The following is a 13435-nucleotide window of genomic DNA, read 5'->3' on the forward strand; positions in this document are numbered from 1 at the left end:
AGAAAGGAATTAATTCTGTATGTTCAGATTACTGTCCCTGCACATAGGATGTGTGGGCCTACAGCACACCTGGGACCTGAGACCTGGGACATGGGAACAGCCCCCGCGTGGGATGAGGTGAACGGGTCCCTGGCGGGAGTCAGGAGGGGTGACTCAATCTCCGGGATGCTCTTCTTCCTGGGAAAGAGCTGCCTTTACTGCTGATTCCGAACCAGAGCGACCTAGCCGTGACTGTGCTGGGAGATGATGGGGCCCTGAACGGAGGCTGCAATGGGGACAAGCTCTGACCCAGGCTGGCCTTTCCACCTTAAGCATGAAAGGGCCGCTCACCCCGTCCCCAGGGGTGCTTTAGTTCAGAGCCCAAAGGAGCTTTCTGGACCAGCCTTAAAGCTGTGGGCTGAGGACCCTTCTCAGGCCCCGACACTCCTGTTTGGAAAAGCTATCTCTTTCCTCGTTCTTCTCTTTAGAGCATGTTGGTGAAACCAGCGTTTGCTTTCTATAAACCATGCTCGATGGGTTAGGATTTGTCTTCCTCTTTCCGCCTTTCATTCATTCCTCCTTCCTCCCTGTCTTTTCTTGAATACCTTGTACGTGCCGGACACTGTGCTGGGTAATTTACATGCATCATTTCTAACTCTAACCACCGTGGGAAGCTGGCATTGTTAGCCCTCATTTTAGAGATGAGGAAACTGAGTCTCAAACAGATGAAATGATGTTTCTGAAGTTACATAGCTAAAAAGTATCAGAGCCAGGATTCAAGTTCAGGTTGGTTTGGTTCACAATCTTTCCACTCCGCCAGAGTCCCAGAGGAGTCTTTGACTTTTCCAGTCCTGAGAACCAGGCTTCATGCTGTCATCGTTTCACCTTTCATTACTTTTCAATATCATTGGCTAAGTAGCACTCGTTTCTACTCCCACTTCCAGGATACGTTGATGCCAGGATTTGCTTTACTGGAATGCCTGCTGCTTTTCCGGAGGTCAGAACAGAATGGCCACGTTGAGGGCCCTACACGTCCTTTCCAGAGACCTCTGTCGTGACGCTGCCACTGTTGTTGAGGGTCCCCTGTGAAGGACCCATGTGATGAATTCCATTTAGAATTTTCAGAAGGATGACTCCTAGCTCTCCCTTAGAGGGAATCCAAGCAGGTTTCCTAGCAGAGGCTGACTGAACTAGGAATCTGGATCTGAACTGAGCTCATTGGTTTGAGTAGAGCTGGCTTTTGCTTTGCTGAATGGCCATGTTCCATATGTCTCCCTTTCTGGAGCATGGACTGGACATACCCTACACCCACCTCACATCTTCTCTGCTCACCTTTCTGCTCTGCCAGTTACTACAGCCATCAGATTTTGTGTTCCCTCCTTCTCTTTTCCTCTGTGTGGCTTCATTTTCAGACATGCTCCATTCAGATGGTGGCAAGATGGCTTCCAGGCAGCTCCAGGTTACATGGTCCTTGTAGCAGACACCTACAGGGTATTAGCAGGATAGACACCTTTTCCTCCTCAGCATTCATTTCTCTCCTGCCATAGGAGGCCAGCAGGCCTTACCTCAATCATCTGCCCATCCAGGGGAACCCAGGTTCTATTCATCTGTCCACTCTGCCGTCCTTAGTGGGTTGGCTTTTCCCCTTCAAGCTTATTTCCTCATTGTCTCAATATGGCTACAGAAGCTCCAGACATCACCTCCTCACCAACCACTTCCAGACACAGAAAAGAGAGTATGTTTTTCTGTTGCCTCCTTTTCATTTTATTTCATTCATTTAAAAAATATTTGTTTAAGCCTCAGATTTGTAGGAGTTCTTTATATATCTGGAAATGAGTATTTATTTTGCCAGATACTCTTCATTTATTAACATTCACTTTATCATTTTCTTTATTCTCCTCCTGAACATGGAAATGACCTTAGAACATTTAACTCTCAGTCCTTTATTTTCATCTCCTGCCATATTGTTGGCTAGTATTTTAGTTAATGCCTCTTTGTTGTTGTTGTAGTTGTTTTTTTCTTCCTCTGGAAATTGTGCTTTGGAAAGTCATGACAACCCCAGTTTGCTCTAAGACCTGGTCAATAGAACCTCCAGTTCTGATGTGAACATTTCTAACAACAGTTCTAAGGCTTCAAGACTCTCAACAGGATATTTAATGTTTGACACCATGTTTTCTCAGACTCCATCACCCTAAGTCAAAATTTAGGGCATTTGTTTTCCCATAAAGAGTCTGAAAAAGAGTTCAAAAGAAACTGAGAATAGTAGTTGCCTATGGGGTAGGGAAACTGGGAGGATGGGAAACAAGGACAGGAGTGAGAATTTTTACTCTTTCTTTCACTTTTTTGGTTCTCCTGGGTTTGTTTTAATGCTTTTTGTTTTTAAAACCACATGAAAGCTGTATACAGTAAAAAAGAAATAAATTTAAAAATTCTATTTAGGGCAAGTACCTAGGAGAGTCACAGATACCATCTAGGTCTAGTACTGGTCTCAGATGTCTTTTGAGCTTCTGCTAAAACATTGCATTCAATTAATTTTTAAAAACTGAAGTAAAGTTTACCTACAGTGAATTGGGCAGATCTTAATTGTAAGATTCAATGTCCTTGACATATATATATATACATCTGTATAACTAATATCCTATCCCCATCATGATGTGGAACAGTTCCATTCCTGCAGAAAGTTCCTTCAAGCTCTTATGTAAGTCTCCCAATCTCCTACAGGCAACCACCACTCTGAGTTCTAGCTCCATGCATAAAATTTCCCAAAGGAATCATATAGTTGTTCACTTTTGTGCCTGGGTTATTTTGCGCAGCTTCATGTTTTAGGGTTCATCTACATTTACATTTACATGTATCAGTACTACATTCTTTTGTTTTTTCTCTATGTAGTAATATACCCTTTTCACTCCTAATAGTGGTAACTTTTGCTCTCTCTACTTTTATTTTTGTCATGAACAGTCTTGTATTGGTTTTATCAATTTTACTAGTTTTTCACAATGAACTATTACTTTTGTTAATTCTTTCTATTGTACTTTTGTTTTCTAATTTGTTAATTTCTTTTTTTTTAGGTGTTTATATGAGTACATGGGACCTATAATTTTTGTATAAAGGGAAAATCATTATTTTTTGCTCCTTTCTTCTGCCATTACTTTTCCCCCCTCATCTGCCAAAGCTATTGTTATTCCCTAATTTAAAGAAAAAGTACAAAATATATGCACCTTATTGTACATAAATTTTATCTCATAAGAAAAAAGGAACTGCAAAATATTGATCTCTAGTTAATGATATGCATTCAATAAAATATTCAGATGTAACTGCTGATATCTGCAACTTATTTTGAAATGTAGCCAAAAAAATGATGGATCAGCAAATGGATAGACAGACATGTGACAAGTACTGTAAAATATTAATTGCATAATATAGACAGTAGATATATGGGTATTTGCTGCAAAATTCTTTCCTTTTTTTTTACCTTTCACCCCCTTCACCCATTTCTTCCACCTCTGGCAACTACCATTCTCTTCCCTGTGTCTATAAGCCAGGTTTTTTGTGTGTTTGTTTTGTTTTTTAGATTCCACATATAAGAAAGATCATATGGTATTTGTATTTCTCTTATTTCACTTAGCAAAATGCCCTCGAGGTCCACCCATGTTGTCACAAATGGCAGGATTTCCTTCTTTTCATGGCTGAATAATATTCCATTCATCTCTCCATAGATACTTAGGTTGTTTCCATATCTTTTTTTTTTTTAAACATCTTTATTGGAGTATAATTGCTTTACAATGGTGTGTTAGTTTCCAATTTATAACAAAGTGAATCAGTTATACATATACATATGTTCCCATATCTCTTCCTTCCTGTGTCTCCCTCCCTCCCACCCTCCCTATCCCACCCCTCTAGGTGGTCACAAAGCGTTTCCATATCTTGACTAGTGTGAATAATGCTGCAGTGAACATGGGGGTGATGCCTAGTTTTTTTTGTTTTTTTGTTTTTTAAAAAATTTATTTATTTATTTTTGGCTGTGTTGGGTCTTTGTTTCTGTGCGAGGGCTTTCTCTAGTTGCGGCGTTCGGGGGCCACTCTTCATCGCGGTGCGCGGGCCTCTCACTATTGCGGCCTCTCTTGTTGCGGAGCACAGGCTCCAGACGTGCAGGCTCAGTAGTTGTGGCTCACGGGCCCAGTTGCTCCGCGGCATGTGGGATCCTCCCAGACCAGGGCTCGAATCCGTGTCCCCTGCATTGGCAGGCAGATTCTCAACCACTGTGCCACCAGGGAAGCCCCAATGCCTAGTTTTTAATCTCCAAATTTGTTGTTTTTATTTTTATAGTTTTATACAGTCAGTATTTGTTTTGATTTACCTAGGAGTTTATCAATTTCATTACTTCTTTACTTCATCTCAGTACTTTCTTCTGGTTTTAATATTCTTTTTCCTGAAATACATCTCTTAAGAAATTCTGTTAGGGTTTACTGATGGTAAATTCTTTCTATCAGTGTTTGTCTGAAAATGTGTTTCTTTCTTTCGTATTCTTGAAGGATGATTTCACTAGGTATACAGTTGAAATTGACTGCTAGCTTCTTTTGGCACTTTTACCAGTATCTTATGACTTCTGTTTTTTGTTTTTGTTGAGAAGCCCACTGTTAGTCTTATTGTGCATCCATTACAGGTGATCATCTCTGTCCAATAATGGAAGATTCTTAGCGACTGTATCCTTGGAAACTGCTTCTACTGCATTTTCTCTGTTCCCTGCTTCTGGATACATCCTGGGTTTTCTTCCTTTATTCTCCCTCTCTTTCAACCTCCCTGTCCTATATTCCATCTCCTTGTTTTTTCTTGAATCTACATTCTGGGTAATTTATTCAGATCTATATCTCAGTTTATTAATTGTATCTAATCTATGGTTTAACTTATGCATTGAATTTTTAATCTCAATTTTTATATTTAGTACTTTTTCAATCTCTTCCATCTTTGGGGAAAAAAACCATCTTGTTTCTTTCTAATATTTACAGTTCCATCTTTTAAGTCTTTGAGCACCATAAACTTACTTATTTTATATCTATTTCTCATTATCCAGTTATCTGTAATTTCTGCATGTTAAATTTCTGCTGTTTGTAGTTTCTGCTGACTGGTTTATTCTTCATGTGCTGTGTAATTCCAGATTGTGAGCTTATGTTTGTCAGAATCCTGGGCAGCTTGCCTTGAGGGCATGACCCTCCAGAGGGGATTTATGTTTCCTTTGCTTCAAGTTACTCTTTAGGTGGGGAACTTCCTGGACCATGCTGGCAGTATCCATTCAAATCCCACCTTGTTGTGAAGCTTGAAATGAAAGATTCTCAGCAGAGACTCTTCTTTTTCCATTCTCTGGACAAGACAGACAAGTTTTTTTTTTGGTTTGTTACTGATGTTGAGCAAATTTTTCCAGTCTTCCATCTCAATAGCCTAGCTTTACATGGTTTTCTCCACATCTTCCCATCTTGTATGCCCAAATTGTACCTTCACTCAATTTTCTCACTTCACCTTCATTTTTGGCTCCCTGTATATTTTCTTTACTTCTTTTGTGAGCTCAGCATCCATTTGAGAGAGTGTTCATTATATTTGCTCTGGTGTTGGTAGGTGTTTTCTGGTCCACCAGGCTGCCTGCCAGTGTCGTATAAGCTGACCCAACGTGAAACACCACAGAACAGTTCTTTCACGGAGTCTTTCTTCTTGGGGAAGATACCTTTCTCCATACTTACAGACCGCTATCGTATAAAGGAAGTGGTAAAGCTGGCATTCATCTCCACACTAGCAATTGCTCCTCATTGTAAACTCACTTTCAAAAAAGTGGCTGATAATGCCACTTTCCTTGAAAACCACACCCTTTTTAATGCTCACTTGCACTTCTCCTGGCTCCCTGGGTACGCGGGACTCTGCACGGTCTTTGCTTTGTCCTGTACCTTCAGAGCAAGTAATGAAACGTCTTTCTACAGTCTCTCTTCTAACCATCGACCAGAAGGACTTTTCTACCTTCTGAGACTTCAGGTCCTGGCCCACAGTTTTCTTTCTCATTCTTCTCTGCAGTCTCTCTCAGCTGCTTTAGCGTCACGTAACTTCTAATATCACAGCTTCTATACTTTCTCACCTCCAATTCCTTGCATGGTTTCTACCCCTAGAAATGTAGCCCCACCGTTTGAATCATGCTGGTTTAAAAGACATCTGCTCTTTCTGACTGCTTCTCCTTCTTTCTCACATCTGTGCCTTTGCTCATGCTTTTTTTTTTCTCTGCTTGGAATGCCCTCTTCATCCTCTATTTGTCAAAATCCTAACTATTCTCCAGGACCAGCAAAAATGTCAACTCTTGCGTGAGGTCTTCCTACATCTTTCCAGTTGGATGTGATCGCTTTCTCTTTTGAACCCTGTAGCACAGCGGTCCCCAACCTTTTTGGCACTGGGACTGGGTTTGTGGAAGACAGTTTTTCTACGGACTAGTGGCAACCAGTACTGGCCCGGGGGTTGGGGACCCCTGCTGTAGCATTTTGTTTATATTTTCCTATGCCACTCTCCATCCTCTGCTTTGGTGAATCTTACTTGTGCATTTGTTTTCTTTCTATTGAGCTCCTCCCAGCGTCTGGGCACCCTTTATTCATTCAAAAACTACTCATTGAGGGCTTCCCTGGTGGAGCAGTGGTTAAGAATCCTCCTTCCAATGCAGGGGACACAGGTTCGAGCCCTGGTCCAGGAAGATCCCACATGCCACAGAGCAACTAGGCCCGTGCACCGCAACTACTGAGCCTGCGCTCTAGAGCCCGCGAGCCACAACTACTGAGGCCCGCATGCCTGGAGCCCATGCTCCGCAACAAGAGAAGCCACCTCAATGAGAAGCCCGTGCACTGCAACAAAGAGTAGCCCCCACTCGCTGCAACTAGAGAAAGCCTGTGCGCAGCAACAAAGACCCAGTGCAGCCAAAAATAATTAATTAATTAATTAATTATTTTAAAAAAAACAAAAAACAACTACTCATTGAGGCACTTTCTATGTGCCAGGCACTATGCATGTTTAGGGTTATAAAAAGTGAATAAGATAGGTTCTTCAAAGGCTATGCCTAATGGGTCTTTAACACAGAAAGTCCTCATTTAATGAAAAAATAATTCATTTAAATTGTTTGCAGGGAAAGACAAAGAAGAAAGTGAAAACGCTTTCCACTTATCCATTTCTCAAATGTGTATGTGTGCTAAAATTTCTTATTGTTTTTTTGGGTGGGGTGTGGATTTGAAGAGCAGAGCAAATGCCCTCTTAGATGTGGGGAAGCAGAATGTGTTTTCCTGTCTCCAGAATATTCTCGTCCCAATCCCTCTGGATCTGTGTTAAGCAGGCATTAACTCACAAGAATATTCTTGGAATCACTGTTGCTGCTGGAAGCCCCAGTGGGTCTCTAGACTCAGAATCATCCCTATGAATATTTAAGTTCTAAGTGACAACTTCCACCAGATGGTGCTGAGGTACAGCTGAGACCAGATGGATTTGGATTCTGCAGCCATTGTCTGTAAACTGCATAGGCTCAGTGGGGTCATTTCATCAACTTCTCAATAACATCACTCTGCATTTTGATTGAATTTTTTAGACTCCACTGATTGTCTTATGACAGGGGTTTTGCTGTGCATGTAGGAGGCTAGATCATGTAAATAATACAGAAACAAAATGAAAATGAAAGTTTTTCTCCCCCATTTCTACCGCCACAATTAATCCCTCTAAAACTGTTTATTGCTTCTTGAATTATTTCCAGAAAAAATGTTATATATAAATGCCTGAATCTAAGCATCTACATATATATTTTCTGTCTTCTGTTTCTGCATACATATATATGTATATTTTATTACATAAAAAGGATCATACTCGTCTACTGTTTTAAACCATGTTTTCATATTAACATGTCTTTGAGATTTTTTCCATACCAACATACATATGCATTCTCTCATTATTACATTCTAATAATTTATTTTGATTAATATCAAATTTTCCATAGTTTATTTTGGTTGTGTCCGGGTTTTCGCTATTATTAGAAACAGTACTGTAATGAATATTTTTGATAAACGTCGTTGAGAATATCCATAGGGTAAACTCCATACAGAGGGATTGTTGGGGAAAGTTACCGGCATTTTACGTGTAATGGATAATTGCCAAATTCCCTTTCAGGAATGTTGCACGCGCATGAATACCGATTATACTAAAACGTTTACATTTTTGTCAGTTTTATAACAGTTTTGTAAGTGAAGCATGGGGCCTCGTTTCGGTTTGCAGTTTCTTTAATTACGAACGAGGCTGCGTGTCTATGGATTTCACTGTGGAGCCTGAGCTTCGCCCGCCTTCCCGGGAGAAACCCTAAGCGGTGCCTTGACTCCTCCTGTCCAGCAGGGGGCGCGGGCACGGGCCGCTCCCGCATGCGCAGTGCGCTGGGTGTCAGGCCGCCGAGCCCAGCCGGCCCAGTGCTCCCAGCTCGCTCCCGCAGACCCGGCGCAGGCGTCGGCAACCGGCAGCTTCGCGCAATCCCACCCGGGCGGCTGTGGCCAGTGCCCCGCGGCATGAGCCGGTGACCGAACACGGGGCCGAGCGGGAGGCAGCCGTGGACGAGGTAAGCGCGGCGCGGAAGGGCCGGGCGGGACCCTGGTGAGGGCTCGGGCCTCCCCGGGCCGCGGCGGAGTCGGGGCCGAATCGCCGGGGAAGCGCGGGCCGCGCGGAGGTCCGAGGGCTGCAAGAGGCCGGCGCCACTCCCGGTGATTTCCCGCTTTGGGTGCGCTTTGATTTCCGCCCCGCCTTCTCCTTCGTCACCCGACCCGCCCCGCACGTTGGTTTCGCACCTGTTTCCTTGCCCACTTCTGTTCCCCGTCCGCACCTTTCCTTTTTCCCGGGATCCTGTGGCTTCCTTTTCCGAAGGCCCCACCCTCTGCCGTGACCTCTCTCCGCTGCCAGCTCCTTCCCGCGAGCCACAGGGATCTGCTTTCTCCCACTGGGATTTTTCAGCTCTGGGCTCTGCCTTGGCCAGTGGCGTCCCGTGCGGTACCAGATGCCCTGGGCAGGACTGGGTGCTCTGGTGAGGAGGGTGGCCAGCGGTGTCCGGGCTCTAGGCATCTACGTGAAGCTCAGAGGCACTTGAAGTTTTACTTACTGGCGGCGGGAACCAGATACGTGTATACAGTTTTGAGGTTAAAATTACTTGGTGTAATTTATTGGGAAGTGCTAATCTAGAAGGGTCCTTGATTTATCTGTCTGAAGATGTCTTGAAATAGAAATACATCCATTTAAATTCTTGTTCTAAGTCAATTGAGTGCCCTGAGGACTTAAGCTGGACTTAGTTTGTAAATTTCAGAGCTCAAAGGCTATTTACAGTAATAAAATACATGGCTCAATTTCTATCACTCCTCACTGCCGCTGACTTAAGCCATCTGGTTGCAAATGCTGGTGTAAATGGATAGATTTGCGTCTGTCAAATTACGCTGGTTAATTGAGGAATGAAAAAGGTGTATCTAATTCAGGATTTTAAGGGTAATTAGGGGAGGCAGCTTCACATGGGGGTTAATTAAAGAGCGCAGGCTCCAGAGCCAGATTGCCATTCTCCAAATCCTAGCATTGGCATTTTCTAGTTGTGTGACATTGGGCAAGTTGCTTAGCCTTCCTTGTTACACTTTCCCTGTCTGTAAAATGAGGATAATCATAGATTGTCACATGGCACTGTTAAGAAGACTAAGTTAACGCAGAATACTTAAAACAGATCCTGGCATGTAGTAGGTCTGCAGTAAAGTTTAGTTATTGTCAATAGTTCCTTAGTTATATGCACTGTGTTAATTATAGTATAATTCCCACAAAGGGGCACAGGTTTTTATTTTTTAAATTTGCTATCATTTTTAGGGGTGGTTAGCTATAACATAACTTTAATCGTAAAGGATCCTATCAGGTAAGGCAGTGAATTGCAGATTTTCCTGCTTCGGCCAATATTTGGTTCCTTTGTTTTCAGGAACAGGTGAATTAAGTTACAGGGTAGCAGCAGCCCCAAGAGTTCAGCTGTGAGGGCTTCTGTAAAAAGGTTAAGAAGATGAGAGATTGTGACTGAAAACTTTGGACTAGGTGGATTGGACATAGCCTGAAGCACTAAGGAAAGGTTATTCAGGCAAGATTTAGGAATAAGTAATTCCAGGAACAGAAAATGCATCTCATCTTGACAGTAGAGTGAGGTTGAAAGATTTTTCCAGTGATTCAGTGCCTGACATCTAGCCGGATGATTCCAGTGTTTTGTAGGGACAGATTTGATGTCCTTTGAGGAGGCTAAAGTTTGTAGGGCTTGTTGTGAAATTCTTATTTTGACACAGGTTGTGGTATTATATGGAAAAACATTCATTAATAGAAGATTCCTTTTGGTTTGTCCTCTTGGGGAAGCTCAGTGTTAGGAGAGAGGAGGGTGGTCAATGGTCGGTACAGAAAATTCCATCTGTGAAATTACCTGGCCATTTTCTCCCCCTTTGGAAACTCTAATTTAAGAAAGAAAATGATCAGAGTTCATCACCATATAATTACTCAAAACTTGGACCTTGAACAGTGTGTGTGCTGACGGAACTGGGAAATACAGAGACACTCCTTCATTCAACAAACATTTATGTTTACATGGAATGTGTTCTAGACATGATATTAGATGCTGGGAATACTGAGCAGAGATGAAAAACTCTGATTACAAGAAAATGACGACCAGTAGAAGAGAGACTTGCAATTACATAACCAATTACTACAATCTGGCAAGTGCCGTAATGAAGCCTGTGAAAGGTACAAGGACGTTCACCAAGAGTTCTCGGTCTCTAAAGCTCGACTTAGTTAGGGGCTGGTTTCTTTTTCACTTAAGGCTTTTCCCCTCATTTCTTTTTTTATTAAGAGTTTTTATGCCACCTCAAGTGCTCGCCATCTCTCTCAGCTGTTCAGCACAGACTTGTGGACGCTCGCTTATCCAGTGTAGGCAAACCTCAGAAACGTGAGTTTGTATCCCTGGGAACAGCCCTCAGGTGGGTGGGGGGTGAGCGGGCGCGGGATGGATAGGCTTCGGTGGATGAATGTCCTTGAAAGGGACAGTTCTCAGGTGCATTTTTCAGAGGGACCCTAGAAGGATTGAGCCCCATCTGCCCAGCTCAGTATGGCAGCCAGCTCAGTAATACACCCTCATGGCTTTCCGTTCTTCTCCAACTCCTCTCCTTACTCCCTCCCTCTGGCTTTCTGGATTCGTCTTCTGCAAGCTACTTGCACCCAAGCCGTTTTTAGTTTGGCAGAACATAAACTAAGGCGGTTGGTACTGGAGGTGGCTCTAGAAAGCAGGTCCTGAGAATAGCGTTGTGAGATTGGAATCGCTCACCCTCAGGTGGCAGCCAGGACCCCTTTGCTGGGGGTAGGTGAGGCGTTGATAACCCCTGGTGCCCTCTAGCGTCCCTGAATAGTCAGACTGACCAGTGGAGGGTTGGGATGAGGTTCAGGCAGAAAGGAAAGCATTGGCTGGCACAGGAACTCTAGCGCTCGAGCAGCGTGTGGACCATGGTCATGATGACGCTGGTGGAGTTGGTTGGCTCTTGTTATCTCATTAGAGGCCTTAGGTGCAATCAGGCTCAGATCAGCCAGATATCAACTCGGGACGCATTGTGAAAGATAGAACTCCATGGCAGCGTTTCCTGCAGCTGGAGGGCAGACTGTGTTGAAAATCAGGCCCAGAATTTCGTTGTAATTATGGCTGAACTGCAAAGGAAGCTGAGTGCACAGCCTTGACAGGCTGCTTCTGCTGAAGTCAGGGCCATGACAGGGAAGAAGTGGGACCCTGAGTCTTAGGATGGAGCTTTTGCGTGGAGGCCCTGAGGACTGAACTCCCAGATTTCCTAGATCCTCTGGGCCAGCAGAAGCATCTCTCTCCATTGCTGAGAAGAAGCGCTCCTTCCCTGACGCTACCTTGCAAGGTAGTGCTTCTCCTCCTCAACATTGCCCATCCCCTGCCCTCAGATCTCAGCATTGCCTACGTGGGGACGTACAGCCCCTGCTGCTGGGGTGATAGCTGTTGTACTGGAAGAGCTGCAGGACCTGGCTCGTGGGGACCAGCAGGAACCGGAGGAACACACGGGAGTGAATCTTGAGGGTGTCAGACCAAAAGTGGGGTAGCGGTGGACGTGAAGCCAGGTGGGAGTGACTCTTGGGAGGGTTCTCTCCTGAGTCAGGACTCCGTGGCCTCGCAGGGGCAAGCTGGTCCCGATGTGCTGCTTGGCAGCCGCCTGGAACCTTGGATGTGACCGTGATACCGTTGGTTCTCAACTGGGGGCCAGTTTGCCTCCCCAGGGGATATTTGGTGATGTCTGGGTGTATTTTTAGTTGTCACAACTAGGGGTTGCTTCTGGCTCCTCTGGATTAGAGTCCAGGGATGCTACTAAATGTTCTGCATTGTACAGAGCAGCTCCCCACAGAAAAGAATCATTTGGCCCAAAATGTCAATAGTTCTGAGCTTGAGAAACCCTAGTCTGGAGTAAATGAGGTAAAGGTGCCAGAGCTATGTTGGCAGAATATTACGGTAGGAGTCCGAAGGTTCAGGGAGGTGGAGATTTGAAATAGATTTATTACTTGAGGCCAGAGGTGCATCTCCTGCCTATGTTCCCAGGAGGGCGTTCTCCCTTCTCTCTGGTAATATGGAACCGCAGGGAGGGGACCAGCACGTTTGAGAAGCTCAATGTTGATTCTCCTCCATAGGCCAGGATTGACTTTATGAGATTTGACCATGGAACTGGGTTCCCAAGTATCAATGAGGATGATAGGATTCTGAAATGGCAGAAGCCAGGTGGTGGCACTAACCATCAGAGGCAAGGTAGACACAATATCCATAATAAGCAGTGAGGCTTGACTCAAAACCAGTGTGTCTGGACCCACTGTGATGCTAATAGAGCCTGGCATTCCTATAGACAGTATAGATGGGCAGCCAACTAGGGTATTGCTTCACTGTATAACCAGAAAAAAAAAAAATCAACAGATGGCAAGTAGAAGGCTGATGTCAGCTGCTGCAGTGGAAGAATCACTATCACCTAGTTTTCAGATGTATGCCAGCTCTCAGACCTGTATCCCATGGATTGAGGGGGAGGCTGGATCTCTTTGAAGAAGAACTTTGCAACATCCCTGAAAGTATAGACAGATGTTTCCCGAGTCCTTCCTCCAGGGAACTGTAGGTCTTTATCAGACTTGTGGTACATCGAGGAAAGGAGAATATCCAGACCTTCTGAGGGCTGTTAAGTACAGGGTCAGAGCTGATAATAATACCAGGCAACCTGCAAGCAATGGTGGATAGGAGTTTGCAGATAAATGACCTGGCCTGTCCTCCTTCTGAGGGACATGGTGTAGTCTGCCTGGTTCTTCAGAGGGTTCCTAAAGAGCCCCTGTTACCCAGCTTAATAACACACTCCTACTGGCTTTCCCCGGTTCCCTG

General features: G+C 44.2%; 1 protein-coding gene across 4 annotated transcripts in view; it reads left to right on the forward strand.

The window, feature by feature from the left end:
- The first annotated feature begins 8388 nt into the window (after positions 1-8388).
- The window catches only part of EXT2 (exostosin glycosyltransferase 2), a 134313-nt gene continuing 129266 nt past the window's right edge, over positions 8389-13435 (forward strand). For 3 of the 4 annotated variants that reach the window (XM_059931425.1, XM_059931427.1, XM_059931426.1), the window contains exons 1-2: positions 8496-8584; positions 10871-10966. The gene's annotated coding sequence lies outside the window, so the exon portion shown is untranslated. Of the gene's footprint in view, positions 8585-10870; positions 10967-13435 lie in introns of all 4 variants that reach the window. The other variant, XM_059931428.1, reaches the window with a different exon arrangement.

The sequence above is a fragment of the Balaenoptera ricei genome, chromosome 8 (genome assembly GCF_028023285.1).
Source record: "Balaenoptera ricei isolate mBalRic1 chromosome 8, mBalRic1.hap2, whole genome shotgun sequence".
Classification (NCBI taxonomy): Eukaryota; Metazoa; Chordata; class Mammalia; order Artiodactyla; family Balaenopteridae; genus Balaenoptera; species Balaenoptera ricei.